The sequence below is a fragment of the Choloepus didactylus genome, chromosome 12, assembly GCF_015220235.1.
Source record: "Choloepus didactylus isolate mChoDid1 chromosome 12, mChoDid1.pri, whole genome shotgun sequence".
In the NCBI taxonomy this organism is placed as follows: Eukaryota; Metazoa; Chordata; class Mammalia; order Pilosa; family Megalonychidae; genus Choloepus; species Choloepus didactylus.
The window spans coordinates 92,718,465-92,729,316 of record NC_051318.1 but is presented as its reverse complement, the minus strand read 5'-3'; the positions used below and the strand labels follow the sequence as shown (position 1 = coordinate 92,729,316).

General features: G+C 39.7%; 1 long non-coding RNA gene across 1 annotated transcript; it reads right to left on the bottom strand.

Annotated features, from left to right (window-relative positions):
* Positions 1 to 54: 54 nt before the first annotated feature.
* Positions 55 to 10,364, bottom strand: LOC119507093. Its single transcript, XR_005211131.1, has 5 exons — positions 10,268 to 10,364; positions 7,595 to 7,643; positions 5,430 to 5,504; positions 3,110 to 3,198; positions 55 to 1,811 (listed from the first exon to the last, which is right to left on the bottom strand). It is a non-coding gene; the product is annotated as an uncharacterized LOC119507093 (long non-coding RNA).
* Between the last annotated feature and the right edge of the window lie 488 nt (positions 10,365 to 10,852).

Genomic DNA, 10,852 nt, shown 5'->3' with positions numbered 1-10,852 from the left:
AAGCAAGTATAGGTCACCATCTGCCTTCCTTAAGTTTAGAAATGTTTCTGCTGTTTTTCCTAGTTCTATTCTCATTTATGTGATGGAGATGACTTAATTCCCTCATGATAGGAGCCTAATACCATAATGATATGAAAATGGTCAAGAATGAACTGGGAATAGATGCTTGGGCTTAAAACCCACTAAACCATCAGCCCTCTTCCAGGGGCGAATGCTAACTATCCCACCCTAGCTGCTAAGTGCAACATCAAAGCCTACTGATATGCATGATGCAATGGGAATTAACTATAGCTGCCACGGTTTCACGAATGGTCGGTCTCATGGTAACAACTAGCACAGAGGCTTATGAAGTGACTGCTTAATCCAAACTTGTTAATAAATAATGACAAGATATAAAGTTACAAGTCTCACTGGAGAAAGTATTAAGGGAGTCTGTGGTTAAATAAACACTTGTAAGACATACAGATTTTCACCAGTCATGGCAGAACCTCAAGACCCTTGTCTGTTCAGTATGTTTCTCTCTGAAATGCCATCCAGAGATTCCAGGGCCATATCGTGGTGGTGAACTGCCCCAAGTCCTGACAAAATTGCTGATCTCAAAATAAACAGGTCCAGAGACAGCAGGGGAGTAGTGTAAAAAGCAAAGGCTTTGGATTACACACAGGATCTGGTTCCAAGTGCAGCTCAGCCACTTTCCATCTGACCAACATGGGAGAAATAACTTCAATATTTTGACCCTTCAGTTTTTTCACTTGAAAAATGAGGACAGTATTGTCTCTATTCTACCACATAAGGTGGCTGTGAGGACTAAGGGTCATCAAGGATATAAAGAGCCTGGAGTGGGGTCTGGGACATAATACACAGCGTATCACACTTGGGAAATGTGAATCTGCTAGAGTTCAGGGAAGAATCTGGTAATTTTCTAGTTAGGACACAAGTTCCTTGATTACAGTAGGAGACAGTGAGCTGTAGCTTCATGAAAATGAAGCACATTCTACTGAAAACTGCTCTCCAGTGTATGAAGATGGTTATTAATTAAAATCTACTTGATCAACTGTACTTATTTTATATAAAGACCTTTTTCTTTTTTGCTAACAGCTTCAAGATACAATACACATACCAAACAACTCACCTATTTAAAATGTACAACTTAATGATTTTTAGTGTATTCCTTGTACAACATTTTCATCACTCCAAAAAGAAACCCTGTATATATTAGCAGCACATCCCCATTTCCCCTCCAAACTCCCTAACCCTAGGCAACCACTAATGTTTCTGTCTATTCTACACCCCTCACATAAATGGAATTCTAAAACTTGTGATCTTTTGTGACTACCTTCAAGGTATACCCATGTTGTATCATGTATCAGTGCTTCATTCCTTTCTGTTGCTGATATACCACATTGTATTTATCCATTCATTGGGTGATGGACATTTGGGTGGTTTCCATTTTTGGGCTATTGTGAATACAGCAATGAATATTGGTGTAGGGGATTCTGTGTGTACCTGTGTCATTTCTCTTGGGTATCTACGGCTGTTTTTAAGGTTGCCTTGGCTTGGGGAAGATGCAAATCACTCCATCTGGATCATCTTTTAGGATTTCAGTTTGCATATTGTTCAAGTTCAGCTAATTTACCAACTGATCTAATCTTTCTGTCTCCACCTTCCTTAAACTCACCAGAAGTAAACCTGAAATTCTGTTGTCATCATTTCTCAAGTGCACTGGTCAGGCAATCTTATCTTTTCTCAGAAAATCAAGCCTTAATTTCCAAGGTCTATCTGTTCTTCAGCATCTCACTAAGGAAACTGTCCTGTCATTTGATGTAAACAAACAAAAAGTTCTATTTTTTATACTCATAAAGCTCAGATGATACCTCTTGACAGATGTCAAGTTTTTTTAAGAATATAGGGCCTTGTTATTATTGTACCTAGTAATTACAACACACTGCCACTTCCAATCTGGGTTGTTTTGCTTTTAACCAAGAGATATGACTTTAAGTTGCTCTCATTATTTTTTCAAAATGGAAAAACAGAAGATTGAATATAGCTCTGAACCATGAGTCAGAAAACTTGTTCAGCCTCACTACTATGTGATCTTTAACCAATCTGTACTTTAGTTTTCTATTTGGCGGATTATAGGATTTCTAAGATCATCATAAACTACACAATACTATGATTTCTAAACCAATTAAACATCTAATTTTGTTGTTGTTGCTTTTGGCAATACCCAACGCTCTTCTAGCAAAACCAGTGCTCTCCGTTCAATCACAGAAATGCTTTGCTGAGTTAAAAGCAAATACGTCTCAATTTTTACCTTTTAAAATGAAATATCTATTCTCATTTTCCAACTGCCATTTGAGGCTTATCCTTGATTAGACATACATAAAGAAGAATTTATTAAATCAAAGTTGTTAGAACCAGTCTTAAGGAAACAAAATTAAAACAGCAAGCACTGACACAATTTAGTTTTTATGATTCTCTACCTGTAATGTTTGCTTCTGAAGATGAAATATTACATCTTGTTAAAGAAAAGTTCGCACAGAAGTACACAACTCCTGGTGGCAAAACATTATGCTCTCCCAGTCTAGCAGATTAAGCACTGATCAGGAAGCATAAGTGGTCCTAAGTGACCTTCTACATTGTTGCCAGAGAAGCTCTGTGAAGTCCCACTCATTTTCCCAGAGAGCCCTGTAAGAAGTTGTTCGCTGTGCCTTCTAAGTAGTGTACCACAGTGTTTTGATTTCACCTGATAATTGTCTATTTGACTAGTGGAGTCCTACAAACCCCAGAAATACTTGGGTGGGTATAAATCAGGTAAAGGACCTTTGGAAGCCCTTTCCATTGAGCCCAGAATTTCATATTCTCTGCTAAATTACTGTCAAATTGGAAAAGAAGTGAGATAAATGTAATACAGTACCTTTGAAGTTATTCAGGATAAAAGAACAGAATAGATTATCACAGGCCCCTAAAGTCTTTTATAAATGGCTCAGAAAGCATACCAAAAGTCAAGACAAAAGCTAAGCCAGTTAAAAAGAAAACAAAAACAAAAGCAAACAAACAAAAAACCACCAAGAAGGTCCTTGATAAATTTCAAATGCATAACACTTACCAGACAGCCAGTAGAGTGCGGGGCATTTTCCAGTTTCTGCCTTTGGTGGTAGGTACACAGCAAATTTCATTTTGCAGTTCAGCTCAACACTGTAATTTTAATGCCCATCCCAGCCCCCCCCAAAAAAGATAATAATTAATACCCCTCCTTAGTCAAGACAGAAACATAAAATACTTAAGTACTAAATAAAAAGTTACAGAAATAATAAATGTCCAAAATAAATAATTTAATGTCCAAAATAAGTGATTCCAGCAAGATTTAAGGACTATACTCTGACCCTGAAAGGAAGGACAGGGCCAGCTGGAAGCCTACTGAGCTGTCAACCAACCTGCGCCTATTCTTCACATGGCACATGGTCATTTTGGGCAGGACACGTCTAATCCTCAGTGTAGCACTAATATTATGAAAGGAAAAACTTTGTTTGCAGAGTTGTCTGAAATAAATTTGCTTTTATTAAAAAAAATGCATTTAAAGATCTCGAATTACACGTTGGCTCATAGGCACTAAAATGCACCACATCTTCAGTCTGATCACTAATATTTTATCACAACCGTTAATACCACAAATAGATGACAATGTCTTAATTCTACCTTCACACTTAATTGGCACTTTGGCTGGACATGGAAGTCTTCCTGCAGAATTCTGAAGTCACTGCTGCAGCATTTTCCCAGTTCTAATACTACTCTTCAGTTGACCTTCGCCTTTCAAAATTCTTAATCCTTAAGATCCACCCTTTTCCCACTCTCTGAAGGATTTTTATCCATTGTGCTGGATACTAAGTGGATGATGTTTTCAAATCTGGCAACTTAAACCTTCAGTTCTAGAAATTCTTCTTTAATTAGTTATTTCCACACCTCCAATTTTATTTTTCAAAACTCCTAACATTTAGATGTCAGAATTCTTGGACTGGTCCTCTAATTTTCTTATCCTTTCCAATTTCCCTTTATTCTACTTTCTGGAGTAGAAGCTCAACTTTATCAACTACCCTTCCATTGTGTTTTGCCATTTCTCCTACCATATTTTAAATTTCTAGGCTTTTTTTTTGTTCTAGAATATTTTTAAGAGCACAGGTCCAATATCTTCACTCATATCTTTGATTTTAATAACAGTGCTTTTTGAAGTTTGTCTCCCTGTACAGTACATTTGTCCAAGTTCCTTTTTCCCTTTTTTTTTTGGTCTGTCTTTTATATATCTAATAATCTTAGCTGTCTACTTCTTTTAAAAGTGAACAGTAAAAATCTAACTGAAAGCACTGTGGTGGGTTGGGGGCAGTGGAGTGCAGCTGGACTGTTTTGTTGGAAAGCTCTCAATAACTATATCTTGAAGTCTCTTCTTTTGGGTTGGTCAGATTCCCGAAAGAAGAGTCTTCTAACTCCCCAAATTCTAGAAGGTGAGTGGAAGAGGACTGGGTAGTCTCTATAGCCAGTGTACAAACTGTTATTTAGTCTTGCTATTTGGAGTATGACTATACCCCTCACCAACTGCACCTGGTATTCCCCAGGACAGAGATTCTCTGTTTACCTTTGCAAGAGAATAAACCTCAGTCTTTTGCCAGAGCTGGGGAGAGGCAGTGGCCTGCCTGCAGAGAGCTGCAGTGATCTGAGGGCTATCTGCTTCTTAAAACAGATCAACCAATCTTCCTTTTTCTTAGCTTCATTTTTACCCTTAATTCCAGGTGTACCCGGGGCCTCCAATTCCCAAGGCTTTATACAAATTGGGTTATTTCTCACCTTTCTCTTGCTGCTGTTTAGAATTTAGATTTCTACAGCCTGCTAAGTCAGGTGCTATTTGTCACCTGCATTTCTGATTCTAAAGTATTGTTCTTAGTAGCTCACCAACTTCTTTTTGCCTCTGTGGGTATGAGTGCAGGGTGGGGGGAGGTGTTTGTCTGTGTTTAATCTTCCTTTCCTTAATGCCATGTTAGTCAGACTTTGGGAGGCAATAGAGGTAAATGCATGCATGTAACCCACCATTTTTTCAAAGAAGTCCAGGTGCCTTTTTACATTAAAAAATTCCCAAGAAAGGAAAACACTTCCAGAATTTTTACTGGCAACATAGGTTTTTCCACAAAGTTCCAGAATAATGTAAATAAAGCCTGGAGGCACTCCTCTTTCCTAGCTCCTCTTCAGCTCACACAGTTGAATCCCAAAAGCTATTTAACTCTGGTGAAATAGTCAAACAGGTAGGGAATCACACAGAGAGAGCAAGCAGGTTTAAAGTGAAATGAGATAACACAAAATAGAGATAAGGATTTGGTTAAAAATCGGACAGAACATAACAAAATGAGAGATATCTAAAATTGTATTTTCTTAATAGTTACCTGTCATGTTCAAACACTTTTTGTAATCCTCCAAAGCACTTGTTGCTGGAAATCTGTTTCAAAGCCATTTCTCTCCTGTTAATGAAAATTGATATCATTAATTTCTAGAGAACTATGTCTTGAAAACTCGAAACAAAACTGTTTTCAGATAAAACATCTGAACATACAACTTTTTCCACCTAGAAATGGTTTTCCAAATGCTATTGTTTTGGGGCACACAATATTAAGAAACTAACTTATACACACTTAAATTTGCTACTTACTTTAGAAAACTTTAGTACTTATGTTAGTACTGATTTATTAACAAGCTCTTCTGTTGTGGAGTGTCCCAGATTTTTTGGTTTTGTTTTGGAAAGAGACTGAATATAAATAATTGAAGTTACTAATTGACTATTTTAACTTAGAAGATTAAAAATTGTTAACAGTCTGTCAGTGGCAATAACGAAGTCAAAGTCAAGAAATTGGTATGACTGTTTACAGTTGATTTTAACACAGGAGGAAAATGATATGACAATAATACTATAATAATAATAAAAAAACAGTTAAAGCTTATTGGATACTTAAAGTGAGACAGGCACCTTTGTACACACCAACCCATATCAAATTACTCATCCTCTGAGAGAGAATATTTGAAGACAACTTAATACTCAGCATAGGATCAACAATTCTCCTTGTAAAACTCACTAACAAGTAAAAGATAAGCCTGTTTTAAGTGAATTAAAGTCACAGCTTGTCAGAAGGAAACCCTGAAGACTGGTACTTGTCTCTCCAAGAAGACTTTTTAATAATGAATACAGGAAAATATTGGAAAACTATCTTCATCTAGCCTAAGTGCCTGTTAAGCAAGGGAGACCAGCATAATGGTGACATGTACATCTCAGGGAAGTACGTCCCTATCCCGAGTAGCGCTGCCTTAAAATATAAAGCACAGTGGGCAGTAAGCACTAAATAAAAAGCTATAGCTACTAGTAACAGGTATTACCACTAGAGTCATCTACACAGTAAAATGCAGGACTGCATGCTGACCAGCTGCAGTTTTAGCAATAATCTTAAAAACAATCTTACAAGAATCTTAAAAAGCTAATTTTGGAAACACCTTTGCAAAAGTCTAAATGAGATTAGTTTCAATCCTACTTCTAAGTAATCTTTCAGCACATTCAAATACTAAGCTTTACGATTGAAACCTGGGATTTGAACCCAGTAGGTCTGACATCAGAGCCCCTGTTAACTACTATCCTCTACAACCTCCTTACAGGGTGTCTAAATACTGTAGTTTTCTTTTTTAAGATGCTAACATTGACTCATCCTATAGAATTAGGATATTAAAATTTAATTACCCACAAATTACCCTCTTCTCATAGGTTTACTTTAGCTCTATAAAAGATTATTAAACAATAAACTGTCCCACAAAATATTAATAATTATTCAGCATTAACTTCAGCTATTCTTATTTACAATCCTTTCTTAAATAAACAATGAACTTACAGAGAGGAACACAATATAACTTCAATATATATACATATATATTAGGCCAAGGAATAAAATTTATTTGCTTATTCTACAAGTTTATTTTCTCAAATAGGGACTATGTCTGCATTCTGAAAATATGGCACACTGTACATATACCTGGTACATAGGAGGTACTTAATGATTATTTGTTGGATTAATGTATAATTTACTTTTTTAAACTTCTGACATACCAATCACGTGCATCATGTCCTTTGTTGATCATCCCATACTTTGCCAATCATTTTACTGAACAACAGCTAGTCTATTTCCCCTGCTCGTTGAATGTTCTTTAATTAAATCTAAAACCAAATACTTTTCATTTAGCCACAGGACACAAGGTTACAACATATTTTTTTAAATTGGTAGAATGCCTTAAAGAAAGGGGGGGTGGCTCTTAACAAAGCTCTTCTTTCTGTTTAACCACTCATTTTAGAAATCACCTTCAATTACAAATCAAAAACAGAATTAGGCTTAATAATTATTATAATTATAATAATAATTAGGGCATAAGCTAAGAATTAGTTATTAATAATGTAATAAGGTTTCAGTTTTCAATAAAAATTTCCTATGTGAAAAATAACAAGTATTTTAAACCAAGTCAATAGATTTTTCATTCAATTTCAGAGTAACACACAAACTATAAAACTTAAATGTACCTGTCCAGTTGCTACTTGCTTTTTCGTCTGCACCATAGGGTAGAGAATCCTGAAAAACAGATGAAATGGTTTACAAGTGGGGTATCTTTTTCATAACAATGGTTATATAGACAAGCACAGTTATATAGACAATGTACATATTCTCAACAGAGGCATTTTCTCCTTCTGAGGTGGGTGAGTGTCTGCCCTGGATATGGCAGCCTGGAAAAACACAGCTGATGAAGCAGCACCACCAGTGCACCTTGCCCTTAGCCTAATTACCTTAAAACCTATTTTGCCACAAGGCCTGGCACTGGGTCAAAAACCTTTGCAGTGCTAAGATTACTACGGAGAAAGCTGTTTTCTTTCTTGCTTGCTTTTTAAAATAAATATTAAAAAGTTTTAAAGAGCAATTTGGAAGTATGCAATGTGGTCAACTGCTGAGAATGAAGACTAGGACAGCAGAGTAAGATTAAAAGTCCAGAACATTTCTTGCTAAGAGTTGGTCTTGTGTGAATACATATATATATATATATTTCACACATATGTATATGGGAACTTACATAGCACAGGCTATGTGCCATTTGTCTGACAGAGATGTTTGATTTAAGTACTACCACACACACGCACACGCACGCGCACATACACACACACACAAAATCCCTCCGGAAAACCCAAAGCAAAAAACAAAAAAAACATAAGTCTGCAATACCAGTGAGAGTCACAAAATTTTCATAGAAATTTAGTGACCATTAATATATTTGGAGAAGAAAGCTTCCTTCAGTGCATGACACATCTCAAGCCAGTCAGGTAAATCTCATTAAAGAAAGTCATCTTCACTCACAAAGCATCCAGTACTTGAAAGTCTAAGTTGTCAAATCTTACTTTTCTTCCTTTTACTTATTGAAGTTAAAGTCATCCAGCTCCAGAAATCTGTGTTCTTTGTATTTTCCCATCATTCTTTCTTCTCTTTAGTCTTAAAATTTTTCTATCCATCTCTACCTGTGCTTTTGTTCCCATTCACAGACTACTTGGACCTTGACCCATTTCTTCATGATCCTCTTTTTTTTCATTTTCAGTGTCTCCCACTTCACTGGCTCTTAACCTACAGACGTCTCCCCAAAACGACTGGATTGCAGCTGAACATCTGACACTGCCGACCATCACTTCTTTGTTCAAAGCCTCTCCTCAGTGAAAACACATGACTCAGTTCTTCTCTTCCACTCTTTCTCCTCCCATCTCCCTTTCCTTTCCTCTCCACAGTCCGCTCTCCCATCACACATTCCTTAAGTTTCAACCACATTTTCTGGCTGGAAGAATCTAAGCCTGCATCTTTAGACTCAATCTTTCTGATGCGTTATTTCCAGAATTACATTTCTTGCTGGACCCTTCTCAGCAGATCCCTATAAACACACACTCATCTTCAGGCCTAACATGGAACTGTCAGCCATTTTATTTAAACAGGATTAGCTAGCACACATTAATAGCAGAAGAGAAATGCCTGATCATCTCCTCCAAATGTAAAGAGCTAATTCCATTCAAGTGTCAGTTAGTAGCTGAGAACCACCAAATCACTGGAATGGAAGACGAATATAATCAATTATATAATTAGCTTTAAGGTTGCCATCACGATTTCATAAAATTGAAACTACGAAGAATACTGACAAAAGGAGACAGGCTGAATAAAACACCAAATATTCTTGGTCACATTTTGCTAGTGTACTTAGTAGTGTGGTATCTTTTCATTCATAAAAATTCACATCCCTCGCCCACATAGGAATTTCTATTTTATTGAGAAAAACAAAACAAAACAAAACAAAACAAAACCATAGCACCCAAGAATTCTGCACTCGAATCTGGCGTTCAAAACCGTCCCAGCACCATTTTTCTGGCCTCAGCTCCTGTTATCTTAATTTAGTTAAACTTAATACCGCACAATGAAGGATGGCTTGGATGTTTCTACTGGATGCCTCTGTTCAATGCCAAGGCTACCGATTTAGAGCTGGCGCTGAACAGACCCCCCAGTTTCAATGGCTGTTTCCACCACTTACCTCACCCTGACTCTGGCAATCTACTTAATCTCTGCGGCTCAGCTCCGATCTGTTTTTGAGATCCTAATACGATCGACTTCAGATGGTGGTTCCCGGGACCAAGTGGGCTAACTCCCGGGGTGCTATATGCACACACGCGCGAGCCAGGATTCTTTCAACGCTGGAGGGCGGGGGACGCTCCTCCCGACGACCCCCTCAGAAGTGACCTCCGGATTCCGAGAGCCCCGAGGGCCTCTGCGACACCGGCGGACGGACCCCCGGAGATAGGCTCCTGCGGGGCTCCTAACGCTCCAGAGCCCCGTTTCCTACATGATTGAGGTAAATAAACATCTACTCCACGCGGCGGGTGTCGGGTCTAAAGGTCCTTAATTCTTGGTAAAACGGAAGGCGCCCCTCGGAGACAGCGCGTCCCCGGGCTGCACCTTCTTGGAGGCTCCGGAGAGGGAAAGGGATTCCGGGCGAACGCCAGCCCCGGGTCAAGGCCGGGCCTGTGCGCGCCAGGCCCCTCTTCCAGCCTCCGCAAGGACTGGCCCGGGCCGCACCCGCGCGACTGGCCGGCTACGTCCGCTCCGACCAGACCCCGCCGCGCCGCCGACGCAACCCGAGACTCAAGCGGACCAGGACGACCGGTACCCAGCCTTACCTCCGGGGGCGGCGGGAAGGAAGAAGCGGTCGGAAGGGAAAGGCGAGACAGCAATATGGCCGCCGGGGCCGCGTCTGTGGGCCCCGCCCGCTGGGCCCGCCCACTCCCAGCCCCGTCTCCTTGGCCCAGCCCCCTCGGGCTCACCCTGGGCCTCACCCCCAGGGCCCGCCCACCACGGACCCGCCCACCCAAGGCTCCGCCCACAGACCCGCCCATCCTCGGCTCCGCCCCCACAGACCCGCCCATCCTCGGTCCCTGTCCCTTGGCCCCGCCCCCTCTAGGTATTTACTTCTAGCTATTCCGATACATTAAAACCTAAAAAGTGTTATCTATATCGTGTGCAAGAATGTCCACCACAGTGACCTCTCGACTCTATTTGTAATCTCTCTGACACTGAAGCTTTATTTTGTTTCATTTCACACCCCCCTTTTGATTAAGAAGATGTTCTCAATCCCAGATGCTGGGTCCAGATTCATCCCCGGGAGTCATATCCTGCGTTGCCAGGGAGATTTACACCCCTGGGAGTGAGGCCCCAGGTAGGGGGGAGGGCAGCGAGATCACCTGCCCAGGTGGCTTTGCCCTCAT